The following is a 21128-nucleotide window of genomic DNA, read 5'->3' on the forward strand; positions in this document are numbered from 1 at the left end:
ACCAGTTTCAACGCAAATTCAACCGTGTTGGACCATGTAGGAGGCAGTGTAATTAGGCGAGAAACTGATAACATAGTTTGAAATTATTTTGCAATTAAAAGTAAATATATTTATTATCACTAGTACACTTACTTTCTAAACATTGAAGATAACCATTGTGTCAAAATGGGAGCCAAAGGAAATGCTTATTTCCTCTTAATCAGGAAACAGAACAGCAAGTATACTGAACGTCTTAACAATCCATTGTGTGGAAGATAGAGAAGGATTTTCCTCTTTTGGAACAATGTTACTGGGCAACGTCACGCACTGTATTCTCCCTATTTTTTTGCCATCCGCAATTGCGGATGACTATCACAATGACGTCACTGCAAAGTTACAACTTTGCCCGTCCAACCAAGAAGGAAAAGGAGAATCAACAAGGGGAGGAAGGACCTGTAAATCAGGGTGACTTTTGATCGGGAGTACAGTCCAGCGGCGGAGAGAGGAGCTGAACGGGCAGCAGCTGATCCATTGTTGCAGGCGCTTTGTTACATACGACGAGCGAAAACCGATGATTGACAGCAGGCGTCAGCCAATAGAAAAAGGGAATGTGTGTTGAGCTCAACCAATCATAGCGGTGCGAGGGCGGAATTTCCTTCAGTCAAACTCGATGCTTTCGGAGTTCTCATGCGCACTGGGACTTTTCACACGGTTTAGGCTGGCGAGAGGAGACTTTAGTTGGACACAGAGAGAGGAAAAGCACTTCATTATTGGCCCGAGCATCTGTGGATGCAGTTGTGTTGGGGCTAGTACCAACTTCTGGGGATTGTAATTTGTCGTTCAGGTTAGTCCTGCTTTTCTATTCGAGTGTGTGTGTATGTGCAGTGAGTGAAGACCGATCGCTGAAGCTAGTCACCGCTACCAGCCTGTGGTCGCCTGTTAGAGGGAGTTGGAGGGACTGCAGCGAAAGCTCCTGGTTAGCGGCAGCAGACGGGCACGGGGGGGCGGGGGTGGTGGAATTGGTGGGAGAAAGGGACAACGTCCCGTTTTATACGTTCATTCATTCCTGGATTTTATTTAACTGTTTGGAGAGCGAGCAGGTTGACAGACGTTAGGACGATTAATGCTGGGAGCAGCAAACAACGAAAAAAAATAACTTTCTCGATGGCTCATCGGTACATAGTGCGTCTCTCCGGGTTGCCTTTCTCGGCGTTCAAAGCAAGTTCAGCCGAGACCTCCCCCTGGATTTTCAATTGCATTCAACCTGAACCTTTTGTTCTCACGAGTTTATAACCTATTATTGTTTTCGAAAGCTTGACCATTTCCAAGAGAAGTTCAGAATTCTTTCTAAGAATCTATTTTTTCTAAATGAATTTAAGTTTTGGCTTTCGGGTGGAATGATGGAATAACAGTTAAAGCATTTGAAACGCGAAACAAAAAAGTTATGGAAGGAAAATTGATCTTTTCCAAAAAGCGATCAGGCGGCTTTACTCGACTTGATGCCCATCTCAATCGCTCAATCGCCCAATCGAATACTTAAAAGTTTGCCGAAACTATATATACTTTCTCTTTTTTTCTTAAATGGGCCTGAACTTGTTTCTCGTTCTCCTGCTATCAAAAGAAATTGATCTCACTGGCCGCTTTATTTTAAAGAATATTTAATTATACAGATGTAAGACCTTTACTTTCCCAAATGCCATTTGGCGGCCCTCACCACGTATCGAACAAAAACACCCACTCCTCAGTTGATCGCTAAGACACTCAAGGAGGCCAAACGGCGGGTAAGGCGCTATGTTAATACAGTTCCTTTTGCTTTTTGCCCCTTTCTTGTACGGTCGAGATCTGTCAAATGACATTCTTCCTGGTGGTTCGTGTGAACTGTCCTATTCTCTTGACGTACTTATAGGTTCCTCATCTATTAATAGATCTGGAACTTAATGGAATCTTCATTCAAATCCATTTGTTCACATTGCTGCCAAATTTAGAAAGTTGAGCACAGCTTGTAATCAGACCATCTGGCTGATCCAGGCATTTACCCTTCCCATTAGCAAATAAGTCTAATTTTGTTTCATTCAGTCTTTGAATGTGAGCTTTGGTAAGGCCACTGTTTCTAGCTTATGCAAATTGCCCTTGAGAAGGCGGTGGTGAGCTGCCTTGTTGAACCACGTAAGTCCATTTAGTACACTTGAATGGCTGTTATGGCCATACATGACTTTGACAAAGTAACGGTGAAGGTGAAGCAATTATAATTCAAAGTGAGGATGCCATGTGGCTTGTAGATAGATTTGATGGTGATGTTTCCAAATGCCTGCTGCCCGAGTTCTTGCAGATTTTAGAGACTGGGTTTTGGAGGTCTTGTTGAAGGAGCCTAGCTGTCCTGCATCTTGTCAATGTTACAAGCTGTTGCTGTTGTGCATCAGTGATGGAAATGAATGAATATTTTAAGGTGTGGATGTGGTGCCAGTTAAGTGGGCTGTTTGGATTTGAATGGCATTGAGCTTTTTGAGTGCTGTTGAAGCTGCACTCATTCAGGCAAGTGAAAAATAATTCTGTGTATCACTTCAAAGCCTTTTGTTTCATTCACCTAACCATTCATTCAAAGTCCATTCCACGCTCTTGTAACTGGAGAAATTCGCCCCACTCTGTTTTAAATCTTTCATACTCTAGTAAGATAAGGCCTAGAACCCTTCTGTCCACATCAGCTAGATGAGAATCTATTTCTTTTAATGTATCATGAGCCTGTATTCCTAAGTCATACTTCTCCCCATCCACAGAACTGAATACCTTGGATTCAGAGCGTAATTCTTCCTCTTATTGCATGACTTATATTTCATGTGATGCATTTTGGCCCAACTCTCATCCCTTTCCAAGTTTGTTTTGGTCTTCTGAGGAACTGACTAAATACCTTGCTTTGGTATTACCTGCAGATTTTAGCCTCTTCTCACACCAGACCTATATCCAAATGAATGATGAAAAGTGGCCCTCGAGCTAAACTCCCAAAAGACATTGCCGCCCATATCTAACTGCTGAAGCAAAAATGCCCTTAACAACTTTTCACTGCTTTTTCTCTTTACAGCAATTTGAAACCCAGTTTGCTATCCTTTCAGTAATTTCACATCCTTACCATGCTTTAGTAATCTTCCATGTGTTATCTTATCAATGATTTACTGTATCTGCTGCAATTTTCTTATCAAGCATCTTCCTTCCTTAAATAATTGTGAGGTTTGTTAATCAATGTCATGCCTGAAATGTCTTATATTATTTGTGCTCTTAAGGGATGTGGCATTACTGGCAAGGTCAACATTTGTTGTCCTTCCCAAATTGCCCATAGGAGGATGCCGATGAGCTGTTGTCTTGAACCCATCCTGTCTCTCCAGTGTAGGTACACCCACAGTGCTGTTTGGGAGGAGAGTTCAAAGATTTTGATCCAGTGACAGTAATGAATGGCAATGTAGTTCTAAGTTAAGGTAGTGTGTTCCTTGGAAGGGACTTGCAGTTACTACTTTTCCCTTATGTCTGTTGCTTTCATTCTTTTTGGTGATGGATGTGACAGGTTTAGGAGATGCTTTTGAAGGAGCATTTTGGCTATTTGCTGCAGTGTGTCATATACATGCTGTATGTTGCTGTCAGTAAGCATAATAAAGAAATGGGATGTTTACGGGTGCAAATATGGTACTGATCAAACAGGCAACTTGGGCCTGGAGAGTCTCAAGCATTTTGAGCATTGTTGGGACTGAATTCATCTGGGCAAGTGAAAGGTCTTCCAAGATGTTTCTGACCTATGCCGTGTAGATGTGCACAGGCATTGGTGAGATAGGTGACTCAGTTATTCGCAGAAATAATCCTGTAAAATTTCCCATCCCCTGGGCCATCTTCCTGCTGCCACAGAATAAAGCAAGCTGGTATAACTTGGTTTCAGGTCAGTGGTGGCTCCCAGGATGTTGATACTGGAGATTCAGAGATGGTAGTGCCGTTGAATGTCAGGGTGATGGTTGGATTCTCTTGTTGGCTATTGTCTGACACTTATACTTGCTACTCCTCGGCCTGGATATTGTTCACGTCTTGCTCCATGCAGATAGGGCTTATTAAGTGTGGGAGGTGTTGTAACTGGTACAGAATAATGTGGACTGATTAATGAACATCAAAACCTCAGCTCTTAAAATGGAAGGAAGCAGCTGAAGATGATTGGAACAGCACACTACCCTGAGAAACCCCTGCTGTGATGTCCTGAGACTGAGATAATTGACCTTTATCAGCCACAGGTATCTTCCTTATGGCGTGATTCCAATTAGTAGGGATGAGGTTTCCCCCAATTTTGTTGGGGCCTTTTGATGTCACATGTGGCCAAATGCTGCCTTTATGCCAAGAGCCTTTAATTTTGCCTCCCTTGGGAATTCAGGTTTGGAGCATAACTTCAGTGCGGTTGGGAGCTAGATTGCTCTAGCAAAATCTCACCTGTGCAACAGTGAGGCAGTTCCTGCTGTGCAATTTCTACCTGACTGCAATATCACTAACATCTTCAATCACTTTTCAGACCATTGAGACAGGGATGATAGTTGGCTGGATTGAGGTTATTCTATGTTTTGTGTATGTGATGTATCTGAGCAATTTTACCATATTGTTGTTAAGATGCCAGAATTGTATCTCTGTATTTGAAAACTTGATGATTTCTTCCTCAATTGATGACTCTCAATTTGTCACTAATGTGGTTGCCAAACTAATTGACCTATGGTTGCAGGAAGGCTGGCGTTTTGGGCCTAGACCCTTCTTCAGAAATGGGGGCGGGCAAGAGGGTTCTGAAACAAATAGGGAGAGAGGGGGAGGCGGATAGAAGATGGATAGAGGAGAAGACAGATGGAGAGGAGACAGACTGGTCAAAGAGGCGGGGATGGAGCCAGTAAAGGTGAATGTAGGTGGGGAGGTAGGGAGGAGATAGGTCAGCCCAGCGAGGACGGACAGGTCAAGGGGGTAGGATGAGGTTAGTAGGTCGGAGATGGGGGTGGGGCTTGAGTTGGGAGGAGGGGATAGGTGGAAGGTAGGACAGATTAGGGAGGTAGGGATGAGCTGGGCTGATTTTGGGATGCGGTAGGGGGAGGGGAGATTTTGAAACTTGTGAAGTCCACATTGATTCCATTGGGCTGCAGGGTTCTCAAGCGGAGTGTGAGTTGCTGTTCCTGCAGCCTTCGAGTAGCATCATTGTGGCACTAGAACTCGTATTCTGCTTGGGAACCCTGCAGCCCAATGGAATCGATGTGGATTTCACAAGCTTTGAAATCTCCCCTTCCCCTACCAAATACCAAAACCAGCCGAGCTCGTCCCCGCCTCTCTAACCTTACCCTTCTCCCACCTCAAGCTGCACCCCCATCTCCTACCTACTAACCTCATCCTGCCCCCTTGACCTGTCCGTCCTCCCCGGACTGACCTGTCTCCTCCCTACTTCCCCACCTACACTCACCTTTACTGGCTCCATCCATGCCTCTTTTACCAGTCTGTCTCCTCTCCACCTATCTTCTCCTCTATTCATCTTTGATCCACCTCCCCCTCTCTCCCTATTTATTTCAGAACTCCTTCCCCTCCCCTGTTTCTGGGCCCAAAACGTCAGCCTTCCTGCTCCTCTGATGCTGCTTGGCCTGCTCTATTCATCCAGCTCTACACCTTGTTATCCCAGATTCTCCAGCATCTGCAGTTCCTACTATCTCTGGTCTATGGTTACTTGAATTAACTGCCTAATAATGTGTGATGCATTGGCCACTTTCCAATCCAGTGGCACGTATGCACACTCCATGAAGCTCTGAAATATAATTTCCAAGTCTATTGTAAATTCTCTCTTTATGATCCTATGACATGTCTTGTAAATATCTTTTCCTGGTTTGGTCCATGTATTTATGCTTATTTTATCCATTAAACATTTGTTCAACTTGCTGTCAGTTGGTTCAGATCCACTTCTCCAGTATTCTGCTTAGTGGAGATTGGTGGAATGTGTTTAGTAAATATATCTGTAATGTTTTGATTATCATAGAGTCATGGAGGTGTATAGCATGGAAACAGACCATCTGGTCGAACTGGTCCCTTTTTTCATTCCCTTACTAAGATTCCATTTCACTTTTAATTATTGTCATTTTAAAAAAAATACTGTGTTCCATGCGAGGTTTTTAATTTTATCCCCTCTTACTTCTGTTGTGCTTTTACTATTTTTACTATTATCCTGTGTATTCATTGGCCCTAATCTTCTACTATACTTGTTATTTAACCTCCTTTTCAAGGGCAACCTAAAAAGTTTTCTTTGTTATTAAGGGAAAATGTATTCTTTACCTTTTGTAGTCTTTAAAGAAGGGAAATTGATTTAGCTTCACAGTCCAATGTGCTATATTTTCCTTTCACCTTACTTCAGCTAGCTAGCTCATTATCTTGCAAATCTCTGCCATAATTTATGTTTTGTATTAATATTTTGTACTGACTTTGCATTTCTCGGTGGATCTTGAATCATGTTGCATTCTGAATACTGCTCGCAAGATTTGCCTGATATCTTTTGTTAATACTGTAATTGACTTTGTGAGACAATGGGAAGAACAAGTGTTCTCTATTCCCATTACTCATTTTCACCCCCTAGCCAATCTTTGTTGCAGTGTGAGAAGTGGTGCATCACAACTGAAAGCAAAATGCTGTTTTTTCCTTTAATGCATATTTGCAAAGTTTTTTCTCCCAAGGCTGAGTTCAGCTATATCCCATATAGCTGCCAGCCAAAATTAATTAACTAAAGAGAGCATGGGGGCATTAACTGCTGCATACCAATGTGGTCAGCTTTTGAGAAATTAAACATGGAGTCAGTTGTATATCATAAAATTTAGAGAATGATTCAGGTCAGAAAGAAACCATTTTCCCTGTTGCCATGTTCTTATGTCTTTGTTCGCTTTCCACAATTAATCTTTATTCCTCTGTTTTTCATATAGCCCTGTAATTGTTTCCCCTTCAAGAATTTATCCCGTTCTATTTTGAGTTCTATTTTTGGACATACATCCATCATCCTTTCAACGATCACAAGCACTCTGCATCTCTTGTCTCAAAATTCCTCATGAAACCTTGGGTTTTTGTGAAAGTTATTGAAAAATCTGTGTCTTCTGATTGCTGACCCCTCTGCTACTCAAAGGAGCTACTTTTGTTTCATTAATATAACCTTGATCAAAGTTCATTTGCAAATGTTCAATGCTAAGGAGAACTTCTTGCTTCTCCTCAACTGAAGCCTCTCATTCCTGTTATCCTTCTAGTAAACTTCAGTTGCACCCTCTCCAAGGCTTTGACAGCTTTCCAAACATTTGGTGCTGAAATTGAACATTCCGGGGGAAGGCCAAAAGACTTTTCAGAAAAGGTTCAGCATAACTTTCTAGCTTTTGTGTTCTATCCTGCTTTCAATAAATCCAAGAATTCATCATGTTTTTTTTAGCAATCTTCTCAACTTGTGTTACCACCTTCAAAATTTTTATGTCTTTGTGCCTCAATTATCTCTGTTCTTACATCACTTTTAATGTTGCACTTTTTAATTCTGTTGGCTTTTACATTTTTTGGGAAGATTATCACTTCACACTTCTCTGCATTAAATTTGGTCTGACATTTTGTTTATTGCACCAATTTACTAATCTGTGCATCCTTTTCAAGTCTGTAACTATCTTCTGTGTGGTTGGTTACATTTGAATTTTGTAACTTTGAAATAATGCCATATATGCCCACGTCCATGTATATAAAAAAAATAACAATACTGGCCACCGGGGAATACCAGTTCCCTCAAACCTGAAAAACAATGTTCTGCACAAGTGTTTGCATGCTGTCTCAGTTGGTAGCATTCTCACCTCTGAGTCAGAGGTTGTGGTTTCCAGCTCCACAGTACATAGTGGAAGACAAAAGCTTTCGGTGCTGCTAAAGGTGTGTTCCAATTCTGAAAGCACTTCCTTTTGGATAAGGTATTAACTACGGCACAATCTGGCCTTCAGGAGGCTGCAAAATTATTTCAAAGAAGAGCAGGGGACAAATGTTGCATGAATTGACCAATATTTATCCCACAATCAACCTCAATTAAATGGAGACTATCTGGTTAGTATCACATTTTGTTTTGCTTGTGGGACTTTGCAGTGTTCAAATCAGCTGCTGTGGTTCCTATATCATAACAATGATTGCACTTCTAAAGTACTTAATTATTATAAAGCAATTTGGTATGTCCTGAGGTCATGAAGTCTTTTTCAAAATGCAAAGCTTTCTTTAGCCAGTGTTAAAACTATGCTGCTAGTTCTAGACATTATTCATCAACCTGTTCAGATACGTTACAACACACCTCATGAGCAAGAGGTATTTGAACCCCTAGCCCTGTGGTCCAAAAGCAGGGACACTACGAATGCATCATAACACCTCACTCGGCTAGTTTTAGGAATTTTTTAAACAATTTGCTTTTAGGATGCAGTGACACATCTCTGGAGCGAGGGGGACTAGAAGCTGGGCCTTCTGCCCCAGTGGTAGGGTCCTGTGTGGCAGTGGTGGTAGGATATTATCACTGCCACGCAGGAACCCTATGCAGCTAGTTCTATGCCACTCAGTTCTGTTAACAGATCTATTGCATGATACTCTGAATTGCCTTTCAAAGGTCCAGATGCACAACATCCTTTGTATTGCCCTCCATCATCCCCTCTCCATTTCCTCATCAAACAGTTTAGTCGTTAGTCAAGCACAGTTTGTTGTCAAATCCATTCTGTGTTTATTAATTAACCTATAATGTCCTGGATTATGGTTTGAGTTCTCCTCCTTACTGATGTTCCACTAAGTTGTGGAATTCTTCCCTCTCCCTTTTTATTTGAAGATCTGTTATCACCAATCCTTCAGTCCTCTATCAGTATGCCCTTAACTAAGGAGGGGCAGAACTTTGCAGCCTGAGGCACTTTGATCTTCACCTTTTCTTCCCTTAAGATAGGATGCCTGTACTAGGCGAAATGGAGTGAATTACACAAAATGGAATCTATGAACTTTTCATGGCAACTACTACAAATATTCGTTATACTGATTGCTTACTGTTACAAGTTGAACTACCATTTTGCTATTAGTGCTGGCCTCAGGCCAACAATAGAAACATCTTTCATTTATGTGAGGCATTATGTACATGGAGGATCCTGAAATGTTTTGAGGCCACTTGAAGTGTAGCCTATGTTGTTACACATTTTAGAAAAATAAACTTTCCTTGTGTGTCTCATGACCTCAATATCCTGTGTTTCTTTTATATGAAGTAGTTTTGAAGTAAAGTCACTGTTGTATTGTAAGATATGCAAGAGAGAATTCTATTCATAGCCAGCTCCAACAGAATAGCAAAAACAATAAAAGCTGAAAATATACTATAAGTCATGCAGCATCTGTGAAGAAAGAGATGTTTCATCTCAAATTCTGGGAGTTGTTGGCTTATGGAGGTCTGTTGACCTTGCTGCTGTGAGAGCTTCCCCCATTATAAATACATTTCTATGCCTTTGGGCTGGCAGATAATGCAGTGCTCTGTCAGTAATGCACCAAATTTAGTCCAGAGCATCTGCACAAGTCTTCTTAACGTACAATTTTCTAAATCAGGTGGCAGTGCTATGAACTGAGTCAAACTGATGCTGTGGGCAGCTGGTAGGGTTTTGTCTACTGGCAGCACAACCAGTGAGAGTCTTCCTTGGAAAGGTCTACCAGTAATGACCAACTGTAGGTGTTTTTCAGGACATGGAAATCCTGGCCCTGAGGACTGCCACTTAACCTGGTCATAGCTATTGCAGTTACAGGAAGTGCCAACAGGGAGATGGCTGTTTTTGGTACAAAAGAAATGCATAAGATTTCTATTGGCCTGAGCCACAGTTGAATGAGGGCAGTATGTGGTCAAAGGAGAGAGGAGTGCTGGGGTGGGTCAACATCAAAGTGCCTCAGGAGGTGTTGTGCTGCTGCCAGTCTATGCAATCCCCTCCACTTAAGAATGCTGGACCACTTGATCCAGCACTGACCCTTGACAAGGAATCAATCCACACCTTATTGGGGGCACCGTGTGGATTTGCTGTTCGGGTGTCTTTTCTGACGAGTGACTATCTCTCTGGCCCACTGCTGGTGGGATCACGTTCACAGGATGTATCCACTGGCGTCCTCCTGTCTAAGTGTGTCCCACCTCCAAACTGGCCTCATGGGAAAAGCATTCATTCCCTCTGTGAGTATATGTTGAATGTAATGTGAATCGGATGCATGTGAATTGTTTTTAACATTAAGACGGATCAGAATGCTCACCCTGAACTCTTCTTCTATGTGGTCAGAAACATGAATACCTGCTTTATTTTTGTCAATTTGCACAAATTGGCTGCACTCTGTAAAGCCACCAATTGAAAATTATACATGTACAGTTGCTCAGAATTTTCTGATTTATTTTGTGATTAATATCCTGCCTATGATAAAAGTGTGTTGCTTACCTATTGCAGTGAGCTGAGACGACAGCCTATGCATGGGACTGACAAAAAATGGCTCACCCAATATTTTAGTTATGATCCTATTGCACTGTTGGCTAGGACAATTGTCCTCCAGTCCAAAAGTGTTCACTGTACAGTGAACACCTGAATTAGTTTGAATGGGGGCTGGCTGGTACATGGAAATCTGCAGTTAGTATTATAACAACAAATTTGGGAGTTAATGAATTAACAGACATGATTCATGGAGTTATATTAAAAGTTGCTAACACCTTTGAATTCTGATATATCAGTGCTCACTGTTTATGTTGCTGCTTGGTTTCCATTTCAACAGCAGATTAGTTTCTGGTGATAACTCCTACCATAAGGAATCAAGATTGATTGGTCTTGTAGCATTTTGAGATAAGGCCTTTTGTGGTTGTCTCATGATGGAGATTGCCACTATGGGCCTCTGGGCTTGAGCTTTGTCTTAGCCAGACACTGTTCTCAGTGGGGTTATGAGTATTTGATTTTTCTAAAAAATGAAATGGAAGATTCAGCAAAACAATTCACAATTGAGTACTCAGGTGGAAAAATAAAAGGAACACGAATGTCCATGTGTATATCACAAAATGTCAGTGACATTTTGTTAAATGAACATTAAATGATTGACTCCAATGACACAGTACTTTATATAAAATCAATAGGTGGTAAATGTGACCTGTTTTGACTAGTTTGAATACAAGAAAGCGAACCTTGAATTGGAATTTCACAGCATCAGTAACATTCTTTGGACCTTTTTAAAAATTGGTCCTACCTTCCATTACCATGGGTTGCTTTTCTGTTAGCGGGGGGGGGGCCATAATTGATATGCAGCAGGGAAATATACTCACTTGGGCCCGCTGTGTTTAGTACTGAGTTCAAACATATCATTTTGTTTATTGCAAAGGTCTTATCCTGCAGTATGGACATCACAAATCTATTGAGTAATTGTATACACTTCTGAAAGATGGCTAAGGCCTGTTTGGGTATTACTCACAAATTTAGGGAGAGGGTTTAGGGTAAGAGACTAAAGGCCTAACAGCTTCTAAAACAACCAGGTGAAGTCTCCATGAACTGAGATGAGCCTTCTAAAACAGACTGCCTTGCCTCTCCTGCGTTCCTGTGATCACCTCTGCTTTGCTCCCCTGATTAGTGGGCTGAACTCTCTTTTTGTACCATGCCACTCTTAGTGCCACACCCTTCAATTGCCAAAACCCAATCGCTTATATCTTGGATCGTTAAAGCTTCTTTAAATTTTCAATTCCTCCAACCTTCGTGAAAGGAATCTATGCAGTTCACGAGTAGTTTTCATATTAAATCAAATACAGCTTGTGCTGTCATGTTACGAGAAAGACCAGATAGTGCAGTTAAGCCATGATCTTAATGAATGGCAGGATAGGCTTAAGTGATCTCCTCTTATTTCTTCTTGGATTGTGTCTTGCAATATAACTGCTCTGAGAAACACTCGAGTATATCTTTGAGCAAATAGATGTTATCACCTTGTCTTTGTGCAGACATACACTGTGGTCACATTTGAGGAAAGCAGCCGGATGCAGTCATGCAGATAATGTAAAAGCTGCTATTGTAATGCCATTAGTCTTGACTGTGCCACACGTCCTGTTAACAATTTTGCGTCTCTGCATACGATGACAGTCTTCGAAGGAGATCTTATGCTCATTAAATCGTGCTGCAGCTTAATGGCTGCTTTAAATTTATTTTGCGCTTGTTAACATGAGAAATGTTGGCTGCAGGCTTTTGAGGCTTTCAAGCCTAGTTTTGTCCCTTATCTGCTGGGTTATGCTGGCAGACTTCTGGTAGCTTGACTATTTAGGTTTTCTTGGTGTAAATTTGAATGGTGTGTGAATTAAATTTGGGGTGGGGTGTTGTTACGTAATAAAGGCCTAAAAGACATCACTGTTGACACACTATTCTCATTGAGCACAGAGTTGTGTTACCAGAAGAGCTAATCAAATAAAACTTGAATCCTGGCTGATTTTTCTTGATGCCTTATGACAAAGAATTGAGGTCATCCACTTTAATATGGGCTACATTTACTTATGCGGTGGGGGAGAGTGTGTGTCAGTATTGGCATTTGGTGTTAGCTTGCTGACCTCAGATGGCCAAGAATTCAGTTATTTTTGTCTGCAACAGGGGAGGCTTTAGATAACAATTGTCACCGACTGCTCAGTCAACTTTCAGTTTTCTGTGTAGGTGGGGAAAAATTGAAGTGACTCAAACCTGATTTCTTTTTTATTCCCCTAGGGACGTTTTGGCTTTTGCTGCCAACTGAAACAGTAACTTTGACAAAAGAAATGCTGAATAGATAGTTGCCACTCTTGCCCTCGGCAGAGAAATCAGCAACATTTGTACTCCACCTTAAAGAGAAAGGGAAGAGTGTGAGATGAAGGGGATTTTCATTTCCAACCACTGAAGCTATTAAAGGAGTTTAAGATGATACATGTCATTTACAGTGACATTTCATATTTTATAGTTAAATAAAGCAAAGAGTGACCATATCTAGTGACTGTCAGAGGCTGTATCCGCGTAGGTGACTAACGAGTTTGTCATCCATTTGGCCAGCAATAATGTGCAGATTAATAAAACCACATGTCCTCATGTGATGTCTTTGCAGTCCGATTCCAACATGCAATAGGTTGACCGTGTAAGGAAGGAAATCTAACCATTTTGATTCCTCATGTTCAATGCTATTGGTGAGAGATTGATAGAGTTTTATTTTCTGCTCTCTGATCATGCGTACCTTGAATAAATACTTTACAATAGTAATTACACAATAGGCTCATACATCTTGTGGCAGTGGTTTGTATAAAAGAAAGAACAATAGATGTTGGAGATCTGAAACAAAAACAAAGTGCTGGAGAAACTCGATGGGTCTGACATCTGTAGAGAGAGAGAGTAAATGTTTCAAGTCCAACGACCCATTGTCAGACGAAATGCTGCGAAATGCTGGTATTTATGCCGATGACAGGGACTGGGGAAAGGAGCGGCTCAAGTCGATGGAGACAGTGCTCAGAGAGAGGAGGGTAAAAGAGAAGCTGACAAAGGAGTTGCTGATGAGAAGCAAATAGTTGGAAAAGGGTTGCCTGTGCTGGGAGCAACCCATACAGGACAAGACTTTGCGTACAGTACGGGTAATGAATGTGGAAGAAGGTGCTCACATTCTAAAAGTGTTAAACTCATTGTTGAGACCTGAAGGCTCTAAGGTACTTATTTGGAAGATGAGATGTTGTTCCTCTAGCTTGTGTTGAGCTTCACTGGAGCACTGCAGCTGGCCTAAGACAGAAATGTAGTGATTGCTGTATCAGTGTTAATATGTGTTTTGTTTTCATTTAGACTTTTCTAGAAAGACTCTATCAGTCTGTGGCCTGTCCTGTCCAAAAGATTAATACATGGTCATGAGACAACAATGAAAATTAAGTCAGCTTGCAGTCAAGCTCCAATCAGTTCTGCAGAAGGGTCGCAGGACTGAAACATTAACTCTGCTTTTTTCTCCGCAGATGTTGCCAGATCTACTGTGTTTTTCCAGCAACTTCTGTTTGCATTCCACACCCTGCCTTATCCCTGACTTGAAAAACCTTGGACTGCTTATCGGATGTTGTGAAAATAGTTGTTTTTTTTTCTGATGACTGTGTATTTTTGTCTTGTCTCCTTGTCAATCTCATGAACATTTTGGATATTAAAAAGCGCTCAGAACAGGATAAGCACCAATTCAATAAAGTGTGCCGACTAATGACAAGGTAGACTATAGTCCACTTACTGTTTTGGGAAGTTTTGCAGGAAATAAAAGTATTCGTTCATGAAAAACTTGATGTACTTAAAAAAACACTTTTGTTACATATGGGGATGCCTACTGAACCTTGTTATAAGATAGGACTTTCCAGATGATTCAGAAACTCAGTTAAACCTTTAATTTGTGTCTGATATTTGAACTGCTGTATCGTGGTCGCCCTGAGTTGCAACTCTCAACCTGACTTCAGAGCACACTTGAGGATGAATTATAAGATCCTTAGGCGGCAACACATATATAGTAATTCAAATGTATCTGATCTAGACTAACCAATAGACAGGCATGCAGTTTTTCAAAGGGCAACTCAAGATAAATCTTGGGTGTGATGTTAAAGAAATTTTGAGTGGGGCGGTAGTAATAATGACAGAAAATGGTATGTCAATGAAGACTGAATGCACAAACTAAGTGCATTGTAAGGACAGAACGCAAACTGTGCAAACTTAACTCTAAATGGATGATCAAAATGGTGCAAAACTCAAGAAAATAAATACAAACTGTGAGAAGCCTTTTGAAGACGACATGTAGGGAGGTTACTGGAATTTTCTTTCGATGCTGTTTGAAGCTGGAACTAAAATTAGCCCACGGTTTTTCATTGTCGCAAATTGTAGGAGAGCCTGTTATTAAGTTAGCATTGGCAGCCCTCAAAGCTGATAATTTGCTTAAACTGAAGAGAAACTGAAGTTTGTCATGATGGTAAATGATTACTTCCTGGAACTATATATCAAAGAACATGAGTAACTTCTCACCCGATTTAAGATGTTTTATAAATACATTTAATGAGTTTAACGTTACTGAAATGGAAGGCCTAAACAGGGTAAAGGGGCAGATGACTAATAAATCCCCAAGGATGAGTAGTTTTTCTTTAAAGATGCTTTAACAATGGGGATGAAATTATTAAAATTCTGATCATGATGATGAAGTTTATGGCCCTACCTTGTTTTTAATTCAATAGAAATTCTTGACGTGATAGTTCAGCAAAATACTCGCATAAACATAAATCTGTTAGTAATTACTGGAAAAATAATGGGATTAATCATGAAACACACTAGATTACTTGTGCAGTATACAATAATAGAGTTAATATTGACTGAGAAAGCAGCGATCTCAGTTTACCAATTGTTTCAAGATAATGCCATCCCAATTTGGCAGTGATAATTACATTATATTGCCAAAATTGGAATTCCAGTAAGTTTTTATGAAATGTTTTGTATGGACACCTGCTAAACCTGTTCAAGACAGTGAGTAGGTATAATCTGAATGCAGTTCGTTGAATGAGATGAGACAGCAGGTACATTTTTAATGGACTGATTATCTAACTAGGATGATGATTATCTAACTGGGCACGCATAATAATGCGTACCTGATTATCAATAAGCAGAAATGCTGTCTCTTTCAGGGAACTTTGTATCTCTTTTCTGAAATTTGTTCTTATTCTTTTCACTTCACTGTCACTGTAAAGCATATACTACTGATATTTATTTGGAATTTTAATACAGTAACATCACAAGGCAACTCTCATGGGTGTTAACAGACAAAATTTGATACCGAGCCACAAAAGGAGAAGTTATATGGATAGATTTTTACAGCAGAGAAGAAGGCCAGTCGGCCCATCACATTCATACCAGTCATCAAAAATCTGACTGCAATAATCCAATTTTCCATCTTTTAACTTGCAGCCCTGTGGCCTGTGAGGATGCAAGTCATTTTTTGTAAGTATAACTTAAATGTTACAAGAGTTTCCGACTCAATCACCCTTTCAAAACAGTAAGTTCGAGACTTCCACTGCCTTCTGATTGGAAACTCTTCTTCAGAACTCTCCTCTTAGCCTTCTATTATTTTCAAATCTGTGTTCCCTGTTTATTGACCCCTCTAGTAATGGAAAAAGTGCTTTCCTATCCACTCAATCCATGCCCCTCATAATCTTTTGTAGACCTCTACTGGGTTCCCTCTCATTCTTCGCTGCTCCAAGGAAAACAATCTCAATCTATCCCACGTTTTCCTCGCAGTCTAGACCTTCTAGCCCAGGCTTCACCCTAGAAGTCTCATCCATGTCCTCTATAGTTCAGTTGTATTCTTCCTATAATGTGGTGACCAAAACTGCAGGCAGTGCCCCAGTTGTGGTCTAACCTGTGCTAATTATAGTTCTAGTGGAGCCCCCTTGCTCTTGTATTTTATGCTCTGGCTGCAAAAGGCAAGTATTTTATATTCTGCCTTAACCACCTTATCTCCATACCCTGTTACCTTAGGGATGTGTGAATATATGTACTTCCTCTGATCTTCTGTTCATTCCAGGATCAGACCAGTAATACTGTAATCCCTTGTCTTGCTCTCCCCATGTCTAACACTTATCCAGGTAGAATTCCATTTGCCACTGCTTTGCCCATGTGACCAATCCATTGATATCCTCGATTGATAGTTTACAGCTATCCTGTTTGCCACCTGACCAATTTCCTTGCCATCTGCGAACTTCTTGATAGTACCTGCTACAGGCAACTGAAAACCCTAACAAAGTGGTGAGTTTTTTAGAGCAATGAAGGAGTTCAAAATTGAGAGAGCACTCCAAGAACTGCAGAAGATTATAAATAGGTGATTTGTTTAAAATCGGGGACCCATGTAAGACTAAAATTGCAGAAAGTTACAGAAGTAGGCATGATTTTGTGATTATTCAGGCGATTCGAAAATTATGATGAAAGCTCTAAGTTGGCTGGTTGTTGAGTCAGCAGCCATTGTAGGCCAGTGAGTACAGGGGCCACAGGTGAATGAGAACTGAGAGTCTTTCCTTTCAGCCTGGGTGCTTTGTATGATCAATTTGTCTGCCAGTACTTGCTGCCTTGAGAAGAAAAGACAATTGGACAAGTAGCCAATCTCCTGATCCATGGCATTGGAATCATATAATAGTGTTCCTGACAGCAGAAGGGACACTCATTTTATATGTTCTCTTTAAAATCATCATGAAATGTATAATATTTTAAGCTTTCTTCTTGAAAGAAAATCACCTGTGGAAGCCCATCCTCTTTTTAGCTTATGAAGCCTAACATTATGTTAAATGTTGATCAGGCAATATTAATCTGACTATTCCTTTTAATCAAATAATTGGTCGCTGGTGTAATCAACTCAAGAAAATTTGACACCAGTGCAACCTTTTCTATATGTTTTAACAGGCACGTTTCCTGATCCAGAGCAGCTGCTGCTGTTTGTCAGACAAGGGCAGACACAGGCATTATCTGTCAGTCAATAAAGTTTCACGAAGTTGAATTTTGAATTATATATCACTTAACCTTCAGCTTCATCTCCACCTAAAATATCTTCAGACCGGAGGTCAGATTTGCCTCTTACCTCTCATCTAATTTACAATACTTGTATGTGGAAGATTTTTTCCTATATTATGCCAGTGACTAAGAAAGTCAATGACCCATGAAGATGGATGTTCCTGCAGTAAGAGGTGATCCATGAAGACGGATGTCGCTGCAATTAGGGGAGGTGATGGCCTAGTGGTATTATTGCTGGTCTGTTAATCTGGGGACATGGGTTTGAATCCCACCATGGCAGCTGACGGAAGTTGAATCCAATTAAAAATTATTTGGAATTAATAATCTAATGATGACTGTGAATCTGTTGTCGATTGTTGGAAAAACATATCTGGTTCACTAATGTCCTTGAGAGTAGAAAACTGCCATCTTTATTTGGTATGGCCTGCATCTGAGTCCAGACCCCCAGCAATGCAGTTAACTCTTAACTGCCCTCTGTGCAATTAGGGTTGGGCAATAAATGTTGCCTGGTCAGTGGCTCCCTCATCCCATGAATAAATAAAGCAAAACAAGATATAATAAGACATCAACTTTATCCTCTAGAGATAATAGGAACTGCAGATGCTGGAGAATCCGAGATAACAAAGTGTAGAGCTGGATGAACACAGCAGGCCAAGCAGCATCTTGAAGCTTGTGAAGTCCACATTGATACCATTGGGCTGCAGGGTTCCCAAGCGGAATATGAGTTGCTGTTCCTGCAACCTTTAGGTTGCATTGTTGTGGCACTGCAGGAGGCCCAGCTTGGACATGTCATCTGCGGAATGGGAGGGGGAATTGAAATGGTTCGCGACTGGGAGGTGCAGTTGTTTATTGCGAACCAAGTGTAGGTGTTCTGCAAAGCGTTCCCCAAGCCTCCACTTGGTTTCCCCAATGTAGAGGATGCCACAATGGGTACAGCGGATGTAGTATACCACATTGGCAGATGTGCAGGTGAACATCTGCTTGATGTGGAACGTCTTCTTGGGGCCTGGGATGGGGGTGAGGGAGGAGGTATGAGGGCAGATGTAGCACTTCCTGCAGTAGAAGAGGAAAATGCTGGGTGTGGTGGGGTTGGATGGGAGTGTGGAGTGGACAAGCGAGTCACGGACAGAGTGGTCCCTCCGGAAGGCAGACAAGGATGGGAAGGGAAAAATGACTTTGGTGGTGGGGTCCGATTGCGGATGGCGGAAGTGTTGGAGGATGATGCCTTGGATCCAGAGGTTGTTGGGGTGGTACATGAGGACGAGGGGGATTCTCTTTTGGTGGTTATTGCGGGGATGGGATGTGAGGGATGAGTTGCGGGAAATGCAGGAGAAGGCGTTCTCGACCACTGATGGGGGTGGGGGGATGTTGCGGTCCTTGAAAAACGAGGACATCTGAGATGCATGGAAGTGGAATGCCTCATCCTCGGAGCAGATGCGGCGGAAACAAAGGAATTCGGAATGGGGATGGCATTTTAAGGTGGGTAGGAGGATTTGTATTTGAGGTAGCTGTGGGAGTTGGTGGGCTTGAAATGGATATTGGTTTCTAGGTGGATGCCTGAGATGGAGACAGAGTGGTCCAGGAAGGTGAGGGATGTGTTAGAGATGGTCCAGGTGAACTTGAGGTTGGGGTGGAAGGCGTTGGTGAAGTAGCTTCTTGAACTTAATGGTCACAAGCTGGTTCTCTTCAACTTCAGTGAAATTAGAGGAAACAAATCCTAGTGATGGGATTTAAACCTGGATGTCAATGCTTAAATAGTCAGAAATACAATCAGTTTAAGACAAGGTTATGTTACTGAACTAATACTCCAGAAGCCTGTCTGATTGACGCAGCGACACCAAGTAGGGAAGCAACATTTTGGGGTTATTCCCCTTAAAGAAAAGAAGGCTAGTGGTGAATTGATATAAGTAATCAAACTCTTGAGGAATCTATACAGAGGTGATAGAAAAGAGTGATTGTCAAAAGAATCAAAGGTGGCATGAGGGAAAACCTTCTTATGAAACAAGTTCATTTTTAGCTGAAGTACACTTTTTGTTCAGCACATGTAAGTTCATGAAGTCAAGCTCTAGCCTCTCATTTACCAAGTTTAAGGTGATGACTTTGCCACTTATTAGTGAGGAGCATTTCCTCTACAGATTTTGTGGGTCAGAGAAAATGATATAGGGAGATGCAGTTGTGGTTTTCTAAAGAGAATTGTATAGACACCTGAAGAGAGAGTGTGTGCAGGGCCACAGAGAGAGGGCAAAGATTTGATGGGCTGATTGGCTTACTTATGTGCTATAGCCATCCCATAATCTGTGCCATATCACTTCAATGAAATTGGTTCTGCTGCCTCCATTATTTCTGTTTGTATTACCTTTTAAACATAACAAACCTACTATTTGCAGTTTAAGTTTGGCCTGTTTGCTGAACCTGTTGGTTTATGCAGCTCGGTTCTGATGGTTTATTCTTGAAATCAGCAGGTCAGTGTAATTGAGAATTATGTTGTAAGGCTTGTTCATGTCAGTGAGGTCTGATTTAAATTTCTAATTTGGATCATTGTGGTGTTTAGTATGTGTTTTGCAGATTTTAAAGCAAATAATTAATACTTATTTGTGATTAAAAGGCAATGATCTAATCTTCTGTTAAAGATTTTGTGAACTTTGAGCAGACAATAGATCATATAGGCCCTTTTGATTAGATCACTGGCCTAAAGGATTGTCTTCAAATATGCCATATAGCTTTAAAAGATTTTTATTCAGTTTTGGGACTTTTTTTGTGAATTGAGGCGCTTATTGGTACTAAACATATACAGTGCATTTCAAAAGAATTTGCTCATGATGTAAGTAGAAGAAATGAAACATGCTCAAGACAGTGGTTATAGCTTGAGAAGTGAATAGACATTGCATTTGAACCACTTTCAATTTGGCAACTGTTTAGTTTTCATGATTCACAAGTCAACTGATTTCATTTCTTGACAAAATCTGGATTTCCTTTCCTGTTAGCAGATGGGAGCACTTTGTTGGCAATGTGGATGATTAAATTTTTTCAAGCAGTCTGTTAATACTTGCATCTGTTTCTTTTGCGCCATGGATGTAAAATAGCATGCTTACTGCTTACTGCTCATCTCCATCCTCCTTTATTGGAAGAAATATTTTGTTACTATCTTGAATATATAAAACTAAAAAACTTCATTGATCCACTAGTCAGATGGAGTAGCCAGTGATGGACCACTCATTAGCTGGTATTTCCTCATTCACACTTTTGTCTTTTCAATAGCAACAGTCAAGCATTGATTCTGATTCCTTTTCTGAGTGGGCTGTTTGTTACAGCTCTCTCAAATCAGAATTGGTCCATTGCGTTATTAATAGAGATGATATTCTAAATATGTGAGGCCTTTTTTAAAAGTTTTCAATAATAGTATCAGATAACCAAATTTCCACAATATCTCCATTTTGTATAGATTCTTTATCTTCCTCACTAATTCTATGGGCCTGAGATCGTGTGACAACAGAGTCAGGAAACAATCTGGAATGTTCCTCCAGTAGCATTCCAATTTCTTTCATTTCTACAGGCCATCCCAACACCGTGTGGAGGCCAATATTTTTCAACCAATGTTTTTTG

General features: G+C 40.9%; 1 protein-coding gene across 3 annotated transcripts in view; it reads left to right on the plus strand.

The window, feature by feature from the left end:
• The first annotated feature begins 481 nt into the window (after positions 1–481).
• Positions 482–21128, plus strand: part of LOC125457994 (cytoplasmic protein NCK1-like) — a 176817-nt gene continuing 156170 nt past the window's right edge. For all 3 annotated transcript variants that reach the window (XM_048542831.2, XM_048542830.2, XM_048542832.2), the window contains exon 1: positions 482–823. The gene's annotated coding sequence lies outside the window, so the exon portion shown is untranslated. The remainder of the gene's footprint in view (positions 824–21128) is intronic.

The sequence above is a fragment of the Stegostoma tigrinum genome, chromosome 14 (assembly GCF_030684315.1).
Source record: "Stegostoma tigrinum isolate sSteTig4 chromosome 14, sSteTig4.hap1, whole genome shotgun sequence".
Taxonomy (NCBI): Eukaryota; Metazoa; Chordata; class Chondrichthyes; order Orectolobiformes; family Stegostomatidae; genus Stegostoma; species Stegostoma tigrinum.